The 19441-nt window shown below is 44.2% G+C and overlaps 1 pseudogene; it reads right to left on the bottom strand.

Annotated features, from left to right (window-relative positions):
* Positions 1-699: 699 nt before the first annotated feature.
* On the bottom strand, positions 700-18164 carry LOC111979113 (hippocampus abundant transcript 1 protein-like; annotated as a pseudogene).
* Positions 18165-19441: the final 1277 nt, after the last annotated feature.

The raw sequence follows: 19441 nt of genomic DNA, 5'->3' as shown, positions 1-19441 counted from the left end.
ACAAATGTGTTTACACCCCTGTTAGTGAGCTCCAATAGGAGTGATAGCAACAATTACAGACCCACGTCAGACAACAGTCTTCATACAGGTTGTTGTAATATATTAATATGAAGACAACATCACCAATATTTCCCTGGAATAAAAACTTGAAGCACCACTAGCCTTAAGTGTGTGAACACGGGAAAAAAATACAACCCAAAACCATACTCTGTCTGTCTGCTATGCTAATGTATGGCAGATAGATAAACATTGGAAACTTATTTCTGACTAATAAAGTGGTCTCTCTCATACACACTTCTCTCAGGAAACTGTCCTATAAAAACGTCATAGGGTTAAGCCTGCACTGTCTCAATGGATAGGTAACACCTCTTAGATGGATCTAAAGATGTTCCACTCTCCTCATGTTCTACGTTGTATGCATCCCAAATTCCTTTATAGTGCACTACATTTTGTCAAAAATAGTGCACTATAAAGGGAATAGGGTGCCAGCTATAGACACACACTGAGGCAGACATGCTTTCCGTTCTTACGTATTAAGACATAAAATCAGATAAGTCACAACAGAAGTTTGTTAGCTTGTAAATTAGCCATTAGAGTAGAGCTCGAGCTGTGGCTACTGTTATCATTGTTGACTTACTCTCTTCGGACAAAGAACACTGTGGTTGTTGCCACAGATTGAGCTGCTTGCCTACAGAGGAAATAGAATCGGTTAAATCGCAAATGGCACCATATTCCCTATATTGTGCACTTCTTTTGACCAGAGCCCTAGTGGCTCTCTGGCAGTACAAGTCAAGGTCTGTACATCACATCCTCCTTTATCCTCTTCCTGTTACTGCTTCTCAGGACTCGCTCATTCACACTATAGGGCCAACCTGATCTGTACTGCACTGGCTCAGACATTTTCTTTTTACATTGTCCTTTCATCCATTCTATGGTGGATAGATAACCAGGCCAGCCCAGTACAGCTCAACTTGTGTGTGTGTGTCTCTCTCAAAAGACTATCTATCTTAGTCCTGTTCTTCCTGGTCTCACATTGTCCGTGGAGTTGTCTGAGTGAGTGTGTATGTGTCCTGTCGTCACTGGTCTCACCTCGTCTGTGGGGTTGGCCATTTTGGGTTTTGGGTTCTTTCCCAGGGCCGTCTACTGCGTCCAGATCAGTCAGCTCCATGTGGAACAGATAGAAGATGAAGCCATAGAATGCTGGGCCCAGACTGTTACACAGACCATGGATACCTGTTATCATCCCCTGGACCACGCCTAGAGACAGACAATGAGGAGGTTACACAATGATCGAACACAGTAAACATACTACAAATGAAGGTGGTCCATTGCAATGAACAAGCGGAACTTTGCAGGTACCACCGTGATAACGCTGGTTTACTTAAAATGCTACTAAACGGGAGATTACATGAACCTGCACGTTAAAGCAAACTTGATTTCAACCAAAAACCCCCAAGGATAAACCAGCAGTTCAGCTGAGGGTCAAGTGATTATAATAACAGACAGCTGCTTCTAGGTTACATTTTCAATTTTCATTAAAAAAATTAAAATAAATGTTGACTACATTTTCATTTGATAAAAAAAAAAGATTATAAAAGGCCTAACTTAATCACAATTGACTTGATGTAGTTACACATTTGGACAGTCCAGGGATATTTTAGAAATATGAAATATGAACAGTCCAGAGATATTTTACACCCAATCTTGATAAGAACTGACCATACCACACATGTTTACTTTAAAGACAGTTGTCAGGGTAGCCTAGTGGTTAGAGCGTTGGGCCAGTAACCGAAAGGTTGCAAGATTGAATCCCCGAGCTGACAAGGTAAAAATCTGTCGTTCTGACCCTGAACAAGGCAGTTAACCCACTGTTCCTAGGCCGTCATTGAAAATAAGAATTGGTTCTGACTTGCCTAGTTAAATAAAGGTAAAATAAAAATAAAGAATTTGAAAAATAATAAGAGTAGGCTAGATCAACATTAGTTTTTCATTCGTAAATTGCCACAGTAAACAAGGAAATAAGCCTACAATATTTCAGTTATACGGAATGATTGTCAAATAGATAAAAGCGCCCTTAGTCCGCTCAAAAAGTAGGATTAAGTTGTTTCCGATTATAATACCCAACAGAGGGCGAAATTCTTTGAAAAATGCTTGATACAGTAGCAAGCAGGATTAAGGTAACAGAGAGCGGTAATGAGGTGACCAATAAAGATTGCAATTGAGATAAACTGTGCGGGTGAATTCAGCTCATATTGGCGGTTTGACGAGAGATCTGCTGGCGATAATCTGGTGGCCATCGATGGTTGCAATAGACCCAAAGGCTTTATAGGGCATTCATAACGCCTTCATAAGGACTAGATAAACGCTTCAGAAAACACAACTCCATTTTCCCGACCATTTGCATGTGTGTGTGTGCGCGCCGAGAGAAACCTCAGCTCAAACCAAACAATCGCTGTAGAAAAATTAGGTTTTCATTTGAGGTAATTCTTTAACAAAGTATTTTCCAACTCCGGAGAGGAATCAGCAGGCAACAAATCAGACTGTACGCACATAGTACACTGAAAAGGTCATATAGTCAGGAGGTGGAAACATGGAAATCCTCCTCACAGACCGATATCACAGAGACAGGACTAATCTGGCCTGTATTCAACCTCTCTTCAATGCATCTATCAGAGTCAACACTAACAACAGTAACCGTCCTAAGACCACGTTCAGAGCATCAGGACTGCATCAGGACTACCTTCTCTCCCCTGTCCTCTCAGTCTCCTGGTTCAAACCACTAACAGTAGATTAGTGTTAAAGCCAGAACAACAAAGTCAAATCAACTCTCCTCTGCTGACCCCAAGATAAAGGATCGTCGCAGTGTGACCTGTTCAGTGCTGTGGATCATTGGGATACACTAGATGCAATGCTCTGGTCAGTGAACTGTATCGTTGTTGGTGTTATGCTGCTCTCTAATGGCCTGACAGGATAGCGCCGTTTAATGCGACACGGTATACTTTGTCAACTCATGGAAATTGTATTCCCATTTCATTTCGGGTTGATTAGAAGAAAAGAAAGCAATGTCTGCTCACTGTTTGCTGACTGCTCCACAAAAAGTGGTGCTTAAAGGGGTTATTGTGACCAATATGTTAGGGTAAGGCCTGGGTCAAGATTGGTGATAGGGACAGTACATTAAAAGGTAGTTGCTATTGTAATATCTGGAAGCCAAGGCCCAGTAGGATGGTGTTCTTATTCCCTATGGAGCGCATCAGGATCCCGAGAACCACCGTCTGACACAGAGAACACAGCAGGTAATCAATCATAAAGATCATCAAGGACAACAACCACCCGAGCCACTGCCTGTTCACCCCGCTATCATCCAGAAGGCGAGGTCGGTACAGGTGCATCAAAGCAGGGACCAAGAGACTGAAAAACAGCTTCTATCTCAAGGCCATCAGACTGTTAAACAGCCAGCACTAACATTGAGTGGCTGCTGCCAACATACTGACTCAACTCCAGCTCACTTTAATAATGGAAATTGATGGAAATTGATAAAAAATGTATCACTAGCCACTTTAAACAATGCCACTTAATATAATGTATATGTATATACTGTACTCTATCATCTACTGCATCTTGCCATCTTTATGTAATACATGTATCACTAGCCACTTTAAACTATGCCACTTTTATGTTTACATACCCTACATAACTCATCTCATATGTATATACTGTACTCGATACCATCTACTGCATCTTGCCTATAGCTTATGCCGGTCCATACCATAACCCCACCGCCACCATGGGGCACTCTGTTCAATGTTGACATCAGCAAACCGCTCGCCCACACAACGCCATAAACGCTGTCTGCCATCTGCCCGGTACAGTTGAAACCAGGATTCATTCGTGAAGAGCACACTTCTCCAGCATGCCAGTGGCCATCGAAGGTGAGCATTTGCCCACTGAAGTCAGTTACACGCCTACCTGCAGTTAGGTCAAGACCCTGGTGGGGACGACGAGCACACAGATGAGCTTCCCTTTCTGACAGTTTGTGCAGAAATTCTTCAGTCGTGCAAACACACAGTTTCATCAGCTGTCTGGGGTGGCTGATCTAAGACGATTCCGCAGGAGAAGAAGCCGGATGTGGAGGTACTGGGATGGCTTTACAGGTTACAGGTGGTCTGAGTTTGTGAGGCCGGTTGGACGTACTGCCAAATTCTCTAAAACGACATTGGAGGTGACTTATTGTAGAGAAATTAACATTAATTTCTCTGGCAACAGCTCTGTTGAACAGTCAGCATGCCAATTGCACTCTCCCTCAAAACTTGGAGACATGTGTGGCATTGTGTTGTGTGACAAAACTGCTTTTCGACTTTAATTTCCCCCAGCACAAGGTGCACCTGTGTAATTATCACACTGTTTAATCAGCTTCTTGATATGCCACACCTGTCAGGTGGATGGATTATCTTGGCAAAAGAGAAATGCTCACTAACAGGGATGTAAACAAATTTATCCGATCTCAACCCAATTGAGATGGTTTGGGATGAGTTGGACCGCAGAGTTATTTTTAAAATTTTATTTCACTTTTATTTAACCAGGTAGGCTAGTTGAGAACACGTTCTCATTTACAACTGCGAACTGGCCAAGATAAAGCAAAGCAGTGCGACAGAAACAACAAGCAGAGTTACACATGGAATAAACAAGCTTACAGTCAATAACACAATAGAAAAAAAAGAAAGTCTATATACAGTGTGTGCAAATGGCATGAGGAGGTAAGGCAATAAATAGGCCATAGTAGCAAAATAATTACAATTTAGCAGATTAACACTGGAGTGATAGATGAGCAGATGATGATGATCAGATGATGGTGTGTAAGTAGTGATACTGGTGTGCAAAAGAGCAGCAAAGTAAATAAAAACAATATGGGGATGAGGTAGGTAGATTGGGTGGGTTATTTACAGATGGACTATGTACAGCTGCAGCGATCGGTTAGCTGCTCTGACAGCTGATGCTTAAAGTTAGTGAGGGAAATGTAAGTCTCCAGCTTCAGCGATTTTTGCAAATCGTTCCAGTCACTGGCAGCAGAGAACTGGAAGGAAAGGCGGCCAAAGGAGGTGTTGGCTTTGGGGATGACCAGTGAGATATACCTGCTGGAGCACGTGCTACGGGTGGGTGTTGTTATCGTGACCAGTGAGCTGAGATAAGGCAGAGCTTTACCTAGCATAGACGTATAGATGACCTGGAGCCAGTGGGTCTGGCGACGAATATGTAGCGAGGGCCAGCCAACTAGAGCATACAGGTCGCAGTGGTGGGTAGTATATGGGGCTTTGGTGACAAAACGGATGGCACTGTGATACAATTTGTTGTGTAGAGTATTGTAAGCTATTTTGTAGACGACATCGCCGAAGTCGAGGATCGGTAGGATAGTTAGTTTTACAAGGGTAAGTTTGGCGGCGTGAGTGAAGGAGGCTTTGTTGCGAAATAGAAAGCCGATTCTAGATTTGATTTTGGATTGGAGATGTTTGATATGAGTCTGGAAGGAGCGTTTACAGTCTAGCCAGACACCTAGGTATTTGTAGTTGTCCACATATTCTAGGTCAGAACCGTCCAGAGTAGTGATGCTAGTCGGGCGGGCGGGTGCGGGCAGTGAACGGTTGAAAAGCATGCATTTGGTTTTGCTAGCGTTTAACATTTACATTTAAGTCATTTAGCAGACGATCTTATCCAGAGCGACTTACAAATTGGGTTTAAGAGCAGTTGGAGGCCACAGAAGGAGTGTTGTATGACATTGAAGCCTGTGGTACCCCCATAGAGACTGCCAGAGGTCCGGACAATAGGCCCTCCGATTTGACACACTGAACTCTATCTGAGAAGTAGTTGGTGAACCAGGCGAGGCAGTCATTTGAGAAACCAAGGCTATTGAGTCTGCCGATAAGAATATGGTGATTGACAGAGTTGAAAGCCTTGGCCAGGTCGATGAAGACGTCGATGAAGACGGCTGCACAGTATTGTCTTTTATCGATGGCGGTTATGATATCGTTTAGTACCTTGAGCATGGTTGAGGTGCACCTGTGACCAGCTCGGAAACCAGATTGCATAGCGGAGAAGGTACGGTGGGATTCGAAATGGTCAGTGGCCATTTCGTTTATTAACTTGGCTTTCAAAGAATTTAGAAAGGCAGGGCAGGATGGATATAGGTCTGTAACAGTTTGGGTCTAGAGTGTCTCCCCCTTTGAAGAGGGGGATGACCGCGGCAGCTTTCCAATCTTAAGGGATCTCGGACGAAACAAAAGAGAGGTTGAACAGACTGATAATAGAGGTTGCAACAATTGCGGCGGATCATTTTAGAAAGAGAGGGTCCAGATTGTCTAGCCCAGCTGATTTGTACGGGTCCAGGTTTGGCAGCTCTTTCAGAACATCTGCGATTTGGGTGAAGGAGAAGCTGGGGAGGCTCAGGCAAGTAGCTGCGAGGGGTGCGGAACTGTTGGCCGAGGTTGGGGTAGCCAGGAGGAAAGCATGGCCAGCCGTAGAGAAATGCTTATTGAAATTTTCGATTATCATGGATTTTTCGGTGGTGACCGTGTCGCCTAGCCTCAGTGCAGTGGGCAGCTGGGAGGAGGTGCTCTTGTTCTCCATGGACTTTACAGTGTCCCAACACTTTTTGGAGTTACAGGATGCAAATTTCTGTTTGAAAAAGCTAGCCTTTCCTTTCCTGACTGACTGTGTGTATTGGTTCCTGACTTCCCTGAACAGTTCCATATCACGGGGACTATTCGATGCAATTGCAGTCTGCCACAGGATGTTTTTGTGCTGGTCAAGGGCAGTCAGGTCTGGAGTGAACCAAGGGCTATATCTGTTCTTAGTTCTAAATTTTTTGAAAGGGGCATGCTTATTTAAGGTGGTGAGGAAATTACTTTTAAAGAACGACCAGGCATCCTTGACTGACGGGATGAGGTCAATATCCTTCCAGGATACCTGGGCCAGGTCGATTAGAAAGGCTTGCTCGCAGAAGTGTTTTAGGGACAGTTTGACAGTGATGAGGGGTGGTCGTTTGACCGCGGACCCATAGCGGATGCAGGCAGTGATCGCTGAGATCCTGATTTAATTTTTTTTTCATTTCCCTTCACCAATTTTGAATATGTTGTGTATGTCCATTACCTGAAATCCCCCAAAAATCCATTTCAATTACAGGTTGTAATGCAACAAAATAGGAAAAATACCAAGGGGGATGAAGACATTTGCAAGGCACTGTATAGCGTACATCTAAAAAAAAGTAGGGACGTGTATTAGAAAACCAATCAATATCTGGTGTGACCACCATTTGCGTCATGCAGCGCGACACATCTCCTTCGCATAGAGTTGATCAGGCTGTTGATTGTGGCCTGTGGAATGTTGTCCCACTCCTCTTCAATGGCTGTGCGAAGTTGCTGGATCTTGGCGGGAACTGGAACACACTGCCGTACATGTCGATCCAGAGCATCCTAAACATGCTCAACGGGTGACATGTCTGGTGAGGATGCAGGCAATGGAAGAACTGGGACATTTTCATCTTCCAGGAATAGTATACAGATCCTTGTGACATTGGGCCATGCACTATCATGCTGAAACACGGGGAACTATGGGGCACTCTGTTCAAAACATTGACATTAGCAAACCACTAAAACGACGTTGGAGGCGGCTTATCATAAAGAAGTGAACATTCAGAGCAAAAGCTCTGGTGGACATTCCTGCAGTCAGCATGCCAATTGCACGCTCCCTCAACACTTGAGACATCTGGCCTCCCAAGTGGCTCAGCGGTCTAAGGCACTGCATCGCAGTGCTAGAGGCGTCACTACAGACCAGGGTTTGATCCCAGGCTGTATCACAACCGGCCGTGATCGGATGTCCCATAGGGCAGCACACAATTGGCCAAGCGTCGTCCGGGTTAAGGGAGGGTTTGGCGGGGGGGGGGGCTTTACTTCGCTAATTTCTGGGATCTTGTATTTCAGCTCATGAAACACGGGACCAACACTTTACATGTTGCATTTATATTTTGGTTTAGTGTATATTAGTATTTAGTACAGTATAGTACTCACAGCGAAGGGGTCAGCCTACTCACAGCAAAGGGGTCAGCCTGCTCCCAGGATATGGGTGCCCCCCAGGAGGCCGGTCTCATCTTCTCAGGCAGTGACTCAGGGACAGCTACCAGGATGAAACAGATGTCTAGCAGGGCGATGGCAGTAGCCAGGATCACTACCAAGGTGTCCGCATACGTCACAGACAGGTACGCTCCGATTGCTAGGGCTGGTCACTAGGCTAGCTGCAAACGTGGCCGACACCTGGAAGGGGAGAAAAGGGAAAGGAAGTGGGAGAGGAAGGGCGAGCGTGGAGGAAAAAGGAGGTGAGGAATAGATGGAAGGGAGAAGAGGGAGACCTGGTGTCATTCTAACATTACGAGAATATATGACAGCAAAAATAACACTGACAGGTATTCCATCTGGGTTATCATTAAAATCTAGTCATTCAGCATCACTCATTCAGCATCACATCACACCAAACCATAGGCTGTGCTCCTCTCGTGTTCTGCTGTGATGTCTGCCACATACGCAAAGATCACAGAGAATGTGACTGCAAACACACCGGACATGGATATGGCTGCAAAGTACCACCTGAGGAGAGGAGGAGAAGAGGAAATAGGAGGAGAGATGATGAGGGAGAAGAGAGGACAGGGAGGAAGGAGAGAGGAGGAATGTTAGCAAGTCTGTAAAGCTCTATCGTGGCTGTGGAAACCACTACAGTGATGGTCCACTTCAACATAGGTTGAACCACAGCAGAATGCCAGAGATTTAGGGCCAGTTGCATAGACTACTCCTAGAATTTAAAACATGTTCATGTCTCTACACACTTGAAGTTGACAATGCTTTTTATTCCATGAGTAGGCTTAATCCGCCTCAGTACAATCACAGCCCATAGAGTAAAGTGTGTGTTATCGTAGAGGTGTTCTCACCACGGGCTGATCTTCACGAGAGGAATGGGGGCGCAGGTGAAGAAGACTGTTAGCAGTAGAAATGACTTCCTCCCCCGTACGTCTGACAATGCTCCAATCAGAGGAGCACTCAGGAACAACAGCAGACCCTAGGGAAAGGAGGAAGAGAGGGGGGGTGGAGAGAGGGCGGGAAGAGAGAGTGAGGGCGAGAGGGAAAGAGGAGAGAGAGAAAGAGAAATAAAGAGAAGGAGGGAGAGAAAAAGAGGAGAGAGGGGCAGGAAGAGGAGCGATAAAAAGAGAGGGAGATAGAGGGAGAGAGGAAGGGACAGAAATAAAGAGGGGAGGGAGAGAGAGGAAAAAGAAGAGAGAGAAATAAAAAGGAGAGAGAGAGAGAGGAAGAGAGGAGAAGGAGAGAAGGGGGGAGAGGAGAGAGGGAGAGAAATAAAGAGGGAGAGAGAAGAAAAAGGAGAGAGAGAGAAAGAGGAGAGGGAGAGGAGGGGCAAGAAAGAGGGAGGGAGTGTGAGAAAAAGGGAGAGAGCGGTAAACACAGAGAAATAAAGAGGGAGAGGGAAGGAGAGAGAGGAAAAGGAGAGGGAGAGAGGAGAAGGGGGAGAGAAAAAGGAAGATGGAGCAAGAGAGAGGAAGACAGAAAGAGATGGAGAGAGGAAGAAAGAGGGAGAGAGAAAAAAGGAGAGGAGAGAAAAAGAGGAGAGAAAAAGAGGAGAGAGGGAGAGGAGAGAGACAAAGGGGTGAAAGAAATGAGACCTCATTGAGCTGTGCACTGAGCTACTGAGTAACCAACTACAGTTATGTACAATCATTTACACATGTAGCTCTATTCCAGTAGTCCATGCTTTCCCATGACATAGCCTACTACACTGAGTATACCAAACATTAGGAACACCTTCCTAATGCTTCCCACAGTTGTGTCAATTCGGCTGTATGTCCATTGGGTGGTGGACCACACAGGAAACCCATCCCCGTAAAAAGGCACTTAAATATTTTGGTTTGCCTATTCACCCTCTGAGTGGCATGCATACACAATCCATGTCTCAAGGCCTAACACACCTTCTTTAAAACTGTCTCCTCCCCTTCATCTACTCTGAATGTGATATCAATAAGGGATCATAGCTTTCACCTGGATTCACCTTTTCAGTCTATGGACAGAGCAGGTGTTCTTAATGTTTTGTATTCTCAAGTGTATACTATCCATACTGCCATCATCTACACACCCCACTAAACAGACCACCGGAGATTAAAATGTAACGTTTTGAGTTTAGGCTACATGAGATAAGATGCCATGCACTACTGCAGCTGTCAGTGGTAAAACAAACACAGTACTTGGCAGAGAGAGTTCTACCATGACGGGTCTCTCTCTTATCTAACCTAGTGAGTGACGAGTCTCCTCGCTAGGCAGCGGCTAGCTTAGCGTTTTCTTACCTACAGGGTGTCCTAGCTACAGACTAGAGCAGGGTTTCCCAAACCTCTCCTCGGGGATCACCAGACATTTCACATTTTTGTTGTAGCCCTAAACTAACACGCCCGATTCAATTAGTCTAATAATTAGTCTGTAACCAAACTGTTACAGACCTATATCCATCCTGCCCTGCCTTTCTAAAGTCTTAGAAAGCCAAGTTAACAAACAGATCACCGACCATTTCGAATCCCACCGTACCTTCTCCACTATGCAATCTGGTTTCCGAACTGGTCATGGATGCACCTCAGACACGCTCAAGGTCCTAAATGATATCATGACCGCCATCAATAAAAGACAGTACTGTGCAGCCGTCTTCATCGACCTGGCCAAGGCTTTTGACTCTGTCAATCACCACATTCTTATCGGCAGACTCAATAGCCTTGGTTTCTCAAATGACTGCCTTGCCTGGTTCACCAACTACTTCTCGGATAGAGTTCAGTGTGTCATATCGGAGGGCCTGTTGTCCGGACCTCTGGCAGTCTCTATGGGGGTGCCACATGGTTCAATTCTCGGATCGACTCTTTTCTCTGTATATATCAATAACGTCGCTCTTGCTGCTGGTGATTCTCTGATCCACCTCTACGCAGACGACACCATTCCGTATACATCTGGCCCTTCTTTGGACACTGTTAACAAACCTCCATACGAGCTTCAATGCCATACAACACTCCTTCCGTGGCCTCCAACTGCTCTTAAATACTAGTAAAACTCAATGCATACTCTTCAACTGATCGCTGCCCGCACCTGCCCGCCCGACTAGCATCACTACTCTGGATGGCTCCGACTTAGAATATGTGGACAACTACAAATACCTAGGTGTCTGGTTAGACTGTAAACTCTCCCTCCAGACTCACATTAAGCATCTCCAATCCAATCCAAAATTAAATCTAGCTTTCTATTTCGCAACAAAGCCTACATCACTCATGCTGCCAAACATACCCTCGAAAAACTGACTATCCTACCGATCCTCGACTTCGGCGATGTAATTTACAAAATAGCCTCCAACACTCTACTCAGCAAATTGGATGTAGTCTATCACAGTGCCATCCGTTTTGTCACCAAGGCCCATATACAACCCACCACTGTGACCTGTATGCTCCCGTTGGCTGGCCCTCGCTACCTATTCGTCACCAAACCCACTGGCTCCTGGTCATCTATAAGTCTTTGCTAGGTAAAGCCCCGCCTTATCTCAGCTCACTGGTCACCATAGCAACAACCACCTGTAGCACACGCTCCAGCAGGTATATTTCACTGGTCATCCCCAAAGCTAACACCTCCTTTGGCCGCATTTCCTTCCAGTTCTCTGCTGCCAGTGATTGGAAAGAATTGCAAAAATCACTGAAGCTGGAGACTTATATCTCCCTCACTAACTTTAAGCATCAGCTGTCAGAGCAGCTTACCGATCACTGCACCTGTACACAGCCCATCTGTAAATAGCCCACCCACCTACCTTATCCCCATATTGTTTTTTTTGTTGTTGCTCTTTTGCATCCCAGTATCTCTACTTGCACATCATCATTTGCACATATATCACTCCAGTGTTAATGCTAAATTGTAATTATTTCGCCACTATGGCCTATTTATTGCCTTACCTCCCTAATCTTATTACATTTGCACACACTATATATAGATTTTACTATTGTGTTATTGACTGTACGTTTGTTTATCCCATGTGTAACTCTGTGTTGTTGTTTTTGTCGAAACTGCTTTGCTTTATCTTGGCCAGGTCACAGTTGTAAATGAGAACTTGTTCTCAACTGGCCTATCTGGTTAAATAAAGGTGAAATAACATAAAACATTTATTGAAAAAACGGTTGTTATCTTACCTAAAGTGTCCTGGCTCCAGACTAGAGAGCAACAGGCTAGGCTGCTGTTAACTGTTGTTATCTTACCTAAAGTGTCCTGCCTCCAGACTAGAGAGCAACAGGCTAGGCTGCTGTTAACTGTTGTTATCCTACCCAAAGTGTCCTGGCTCCAGACTAGAGAGCAACAGGCTAGGCTGCTGTTAACTGTTGTTATCCTACCTAAAGTGTCCTGGCTCGAGAGAAACAGGCTAGGCTGCTGTTAACTGTTGTCATCTTACCTTGACACCGTGAACAAGCCCATTCATCAGGAATGTGTGTTGAGGGAATGTTTCATGTAAGACCTGGGAAATAAACACAGATAAGACATTATCAACTTTTGTGTCCATACAGTAGCCTACATTAAAGTGACCCACACAGTACAGTGACTGCTATACACTTCAGCATTCGTCAAACTAAAGCAAAGGAAAGCACACACACACACACACACACACACACACACACACACACACACACACACACACACACACACACACACACACACACACACACACCAATATAAAGTGACACTGAGAAAACAAAACTGTTGTGTCCATATTAGTACAGTGTAACAGATCTTTGTAATGACATACAGTGGCTCATGTTGACTACAGGTAACTTCTGCTAGTCAAACTACAGCACACTGACCTGACGGTACCCATTAACAATATCCGCTCCATTACCTAATAGTGACCTTTCTGGGTCTGAGATACTGAGGGAACAAACTTTCAGCTAGATAATGGAAACTGATATAGAAAAGGTTGAGGGGAGAGACTCTAGCACACTGTGTAAATGACACACTTAAAGTAAACCTTTATTACCTAACGAAATGTACTCTGAAGCAAGCAGGCAGATGGTATAATTTCCCTCAAATTCACAAACAGAGGTCAGGCATGATGGTGCAAATTCAGCCTAAATCAATGTGACGCAGTTCAAAGTCTACAGACAGTATTGGCGAGGAACTCCGTTTGAGAGCAAGTGAGGGAGGGGTGATTGACACCAGTAGGATCATGACCCTGTGAGTGTTTAGACAGGACTAAGAGAACAAACACATACAGGGTTTGACTATTGGTCAGGGGCACATGGACCAAACCAAATGCAAATGGAGAGGAGGAGCCATTCAAGGCCCCTAAAACAGGGTTACCCAAACTCAGTCTTGGGGCCCCCCTTGGGTGCACATTTTGTTTTTTAACCTAGCACTACACAGCTGATTGAAATAATGAAAGTTGATCATCAGTTGGTTATTTGAATCAGCTGTGTTCTAGGGCAAAAAAACAAAAATGTGCACCCAGGGGGGGGCCCCAGGACCGAGATTGGGAAACCCTGCCCTGAGAGAGTTTTCCTGCACAGATGCCGAATACAGTGGGTTTGGTGAGGCTGAGAGAGGCTCTGGCTGTGGCTAATGAAAGTGGGAACCTCAGTGGGTGCAGTGAGAGAGGGTGATGCATGCGAGAGTACTGTAACAGCAACAGGTGAATGGATAGAGCACAGTGGGAGCTCACTGTGCACCTAACTAAGGAGGACCTGATTGGAAACAGTGAAGCCGGCGTCTCTTTCCACCGCTCTCTGATTAACCCAACACGCAAATGTTAACCGCCCCCTGGGAGATCCAGTAAGTGGAACAGATTTTCATAGTCAGAATAAGCACCACTAACCCTCCACACAGACCAGGGTCGTGTTCAGTGGGTGCGAAACCGAAGAAAAACAGTCCGAAATGGAGTAAAACGAGATATCTCAACTCGTCCAGTAAGAAACACTAATGAACAACACATAGCACTGACTTCAAACAAATCATTTGAAACTGACCATAATGTGGGCTGTAGATTTAGTTGTTTCTCATTTGTTTGGTGGGGAAAAGTAGCCCAGCTGTAGTGAAGGTAAATGTAGGTTCCAGGAAATGGATGAAAAACAGATCTCGTGGTCCTGAACACAAACAATGCATTTTCAATTCATATTCACTACTATATAGTTTGTCGGACATGATTAGTCCGTCCATTGAGGGGAGTCGTGTGTGCCCGGATGCGTCTACAACATCTATAGTCGAACAACAGCCCCTCACTAACCTTCTCTCTCCCACTCCCTTTGAGAAGCCCTTTCAAAAGCAAAAGATACACTACTCAAAGTCTTTTTCATATTGCTCAGCCAAGTATCATCTGTCGACACTGAGCCTCTCATTCCCACAACACAGGCTGCATTATCAGGCCCTGAACATTTGATTATCAATTAAATTATTCATAGCTGTTTGTGGAGCCGTTTGTTGGGAAATGTCACTCCCTGGTAGTCTGGTTGGGTTTAGGACAGAATTATGAAGGAGTGGGGTGGGAGGAATGAAGGCATTATAACCAGTCATTATGAATGCATTATAACCAGTCATTATGAATGCATTATAATGCATTAAACAGTCCTGTTGGGGGGATGTGATTATTAACATACATTTAGGTCATTTAGCAGACTCTCTTATCCAGAGAAACGTATAATGAACGTGTGTTTAGTAGGGCTGGGAATTGCCAGAGAATTCACGATACGATATTATCACGACACTTTGGTGCCGATACAACGTGTAACAAAACTCACAATTCTATATGTACTGTGATTTTATTGCGATTCAATGTTGCAAACATGTTGCTCACCATATGCCTGTTGCAGAGGGATGAGAGGGAGCCATGAGAAAACACGTTTTTGATCAGTCATGGAAATGAAACTGCTGAAAACAAATTGGCTCCCTTATTTAAAAAGAAGATGGAGAACCAGCTATGAGGGAGAAATACTGGATCTTTGGTGCAGGTACAGCCAACTAGCGCCAAAATAATATTGTGATATTGTGAAAACGATACATCGTCAAAAACAATATCCTGATATGTAACTGTATGGATTTTTCCCCCCTTCGCTAGTGTTTAGTGGCGGGTGTGACTCAGAGACTAATACAGAGATCTGAGATATTGATGAAAGACATTACATCGTAATGTAAGGCTCTGCGTTAGGCTGAGTATGCGGTTTCTCATGAGCAGTCACACATTATAGTTATGAGAGTAGAGTATTACTTCATTAATCCCAATTGGTTTTATTTTTATTTTTATCACAGCATGCATCATCAATGACAGGACACGCAACAATGACCAACACATGATGAAACATTTCAGTTGTAGTTTACCCTGATCATGGGCAGGGTGAGCAATGAGCATGTATTGTACAGGAAACTAACATAAAGTGTCTTAATAGGGTGTTGGGCCACCACGAGCTGCCAGAACAGCTTCAATGGGCATTGGCATAGACTATCTGTAACTCTGTTGGAGGGATGCGACGCCATTCTTCCACGAGAAATTCCATCATTTGGTGTGTTATTGGTGGTGGTGGAAAACACTGTCTCAGGCACCGCTCCAGAATCTCCCATAAGTGTTCAATTGGGTTGAGATCTGGTGAACTGACACAAAGAGGGGTCTCAAAGGACCAACGTTACCGAGATCTCTTCTTCTAGCCATGGTAGGCAAAATAAATGTGCAACTGGGCATTTTTATAGGTGACCCTATGTATGATGGGATGTTTTAATTGCTTAATTAACTCAGGAACCACACCTGTGCGGAAGCACCTGCTATCAATACACCTTGTATCCCTCATGTACTCAAGTGTGTCCTTTATTTTGGCAGTCGCCAGTACATCCCAACTGTATGTATCCCTAAGCTAGGGAGGGGAGCAGTTGGGCTTAGGTGCATGTGTCACACTTGAGCCCAAGTTGTGTTTAGTCTAGCATGACGGGGTCCTGCGCATGACGCTTGCAACGCCAGGCTTGTGGGCTAGATTCCCACGGGGACCAGTACAAAAAAGTATGAAAAATGTATGCAGTTTCTCAAACTCGGTCCTCCTAAGCGGTACACGTTTTGGTTTTTGCCCTAACACTACACAGCTGATTCAAATGATCAAAGCTTGATGATTCGTTGATCATTTGAATCAGCTGTGTAGTGCTAGGGCAAAAACCAAAACGTGCACCCCCTGAGGTCCCTAGGACAGAGTTAACCCTGCTCTACTGTAAGTCGATCTGGATAAGAGTGTCTGTTACATGACTCAAATGTAAACGCATGTGTTGTCTCTACTGTATGTACATTATGTACCCTACTATGTACTGTAGCCCTAAGTAAGCTTGTTTTCATACAGGATGTAAGGGGAACAGTTGGTGGTTAACCTACTTACAGTGATCATGGGCGTGGTGAGCATGTGTTGGCCTATACCTACTGTGGGTAGCACAATGTACAGTAAGCTTGGGAATAGGTGGGCTCAGGTGTGTGGACGTTTACTTACCATGAACATGGTGAGCATGTGTTGTGTCCCTACTGTAACGTAGGCTTAGGTAAGCTTGTGTTCCAGCAGGTGGGCTCAGGTGTGTGGTGGTTTACCTACCGTAAGCATGTGCGTGGTGAGCAGCCCCTTCTGTACTGTATGTATCCCTAGCTAGGCCTGTGTTAGTGGAGCGGCTGGGTGGGCTCAGACGTGCGGTGGTTGTTTACCTACCGTAAGCATGGGCGTGGTGGGCAGCCCCCAGGAGAAGAATTCCAGGAAGATAACCACCACAGCATGGCAGACGCTGGGCTCAACCATCCCCTGCGGCTAAAGCATGGCGATGAGAGAAGAGGATGGAAAGACAAGAGAAGAGAGGGTGAGAGAAAAGACGAGAGATTAGGGAAAACCGTAAGCTGACAGACAATATACATTTCAAAAGTAGTGTGCACAAAATCCACCACATTTGAACAGGTGCTGGGTAATAGGTTAGTCAGTGAGTGAGCGAGCGAGACTGCCCTAAGTGTGCACTTGTTCATTTCTCTTCATGGATTTAAAAGCAAATGACTGGTGTGAGACATATGATGAAAACTCCTTCTAGTCCAGCCCATACTTACACCAATCCAAGGCTTTTTAAAAGCACAGGGAGGAAGCCAACGGTGTACACTTCCCAGAGAGGGAAGCAGGGACATGGGAGCCTTGACGGGGAGGTGTGAAAGCCATGGTGGCTGTAAAGTAGGGCAGGTCCAGCTCAACAAGATAGCGTGTGTGCGTTCCAGACCACAAAGTATGCAATACAATGTCAAGAATGGCAACTCTGACTGACATAGCCTAGGTCAAGGATCTTCAACCCAGTTCCTGGAGAGCTACCATCCTGTAGGTTTTCACTCCAACCCCAGTTGTAACTAACCTGATTCACTTTATCAACCAGCTGAGTATCATGGCCAAGCCTACACTACCGTTCAAAAGTTTGGGGTCACTTATACATTTCCTTGATTTCCATGAAAACATGCATGAAATGAGTTGCAAAATGAATAGGAAATATAGTCAAGACGTTCACAAGGTTATAAATAATAATATAAATAATAAATCATTGAAATAATAATTGTGTCCTTCAAACTTTGCTTTCATCAAAGATTCCTCCATTTGCAGCAATTACAGCCTTGCAGACCTTTGGCATTCTAGTTGTGAATTTGTTGAGGTAATCTGAAGAGATTTCACCCCATGCTTCCTGAAGCACCTCCCACAAGTTGGATTGGCTTGATGGGCACTTCTTACATACCATACGGTCAAGCTGCTCCCACAACAGCTCAATAGGGTTGAGATCCGTTGACTGTGTTTGCCACCCCATTATAGACAGAATACCAGCTGACTGCTTCTTCCCTAAATAGATCTTGCATAGTTTGGAGCTGTGCTTTGGGTCATTGTCCTGTTGTAGGAGGAAATTGGCTCCAATTAAGCGCTGTCCACAGGGTATGGCATGGCGTTGCAAAATGGAGTGATAGCCTTCCTTCTTCAAGATCCCTTTTACCCTGTACAAATCTCCCACTTTACCACCACCAAAGAACCCTCAGACCATCACATTGCCTCCACCACGCTAGACAGATGGCGTCTAGCACACCTCCAGCATCTTTTCATTTTTTCTGCATCTCACAAATGTTGTTTTTTTGTGATCAGAACACCTCAAACTTAAATTTGTCTGTCCATAACACTTTTTTAATCTTCCTCTGTCCAGTGTCTGTGTTCTTTTGCCCATCTTAATCTTTTATTTTTATTGGCCAGTCTAAGATAGGGCTTTTTGTTTGCAACTCTGTCTAGAAGGCCAGCATCCCGGAGTCGCCTCTTCACTGTTGACGTTGAGTTTTCAGCTGTGCTAACATCATTGCAAAAGGGTTTTCTAATGATCAATTCACCTTTTTAAATGATAAACTTGGATTAGCTAACACAACGTGCCATTGGAACAAAGGAGTGATGGTTGCTGATAATGGGCCTCTGTACGCCAATGTAGACATTCCTTTTTTTATTTTTTATTTTATTTTTTATTGGCCATTTCCAGCTACAATAGTCATTTACAACCTGAATGTCTACACTGTATTTCTGATCAATTTGATGTTATTTTAATGGAGAAAAAAATGTAAGTGACCCCAAGCTTTTGAACGGTAGTGTACATTGTCCATCCTAACAATTAGGAAAAAGCAAAGGCTTTGATTTCTTGTCAAACAGATGGAAAAGGGGTCTAGAAAATATCTACCAAGAAAGTCTTAAAGGTATTAGAAATATACATCAAATCACAATAATGTTGAAGTAAAGACCCCTGCCAACTAATATTTTTTTTTTAAAGTAATCCGTTACGTTAACCGCAAAAATATTGCAATCAGATTACAGATACTTCTGAAAAACTAGATTATTACTTCTTGGATTACTTTGAAATTCAGAAAGGATGTTCACAAAAAAACAGAATATGACACCGGTTTTCTCAATTACATAAAATGTTAAGTTTGTTCCAACCCTGGGTACAGCAAAAAAAAAGTGGAGTTGAGTGCAGCACAGTATACAGCAGAGCGCACTAGATTCGAGAACACTATGATGTACTGTACTTTACTGCACTCTACTGTTCTTTGATGTCCAAACTTGTGAAACAGTCGTCTATGATTGGTTCAGATTTGGTCCGGACCAACCAAATTTGGTCTTGTTTGGTGGCGGAGCTCATTAAAATAATAACAAGTGAGTAGAATAATACCAAATATGCAAAGGCGGATATTGCATATTCATATACCCATTTAAGATACTCTCTTCATGGTGATTGTGACATTCATATCCATAATTATGCATTTCTGTGTAGTACAGATCAGGGGTCCATGATGCAATTCCATTACCACAATTATTTTACCAGATGTAAATCCACTT

Source organism: Salvelinus sp. IW2-2015, linkage group LG19 (assembly GCF_002910315.2).
Source record: "Salvelinus sp. IW2-2015 linkage group LG19, ASM291031v2, whole genome shotgun sequence".
Classification (NCBI taxonomy): Eukaryota; Metazoa; Chordata; class Actinopteri; order Salmoniformes; family Salmonidae; genus Salvelinus; species Salvelinus sp. IW2-2015.
This window is presented reverse-complemented; position numbering and strand designations above follow the sequence as displayed.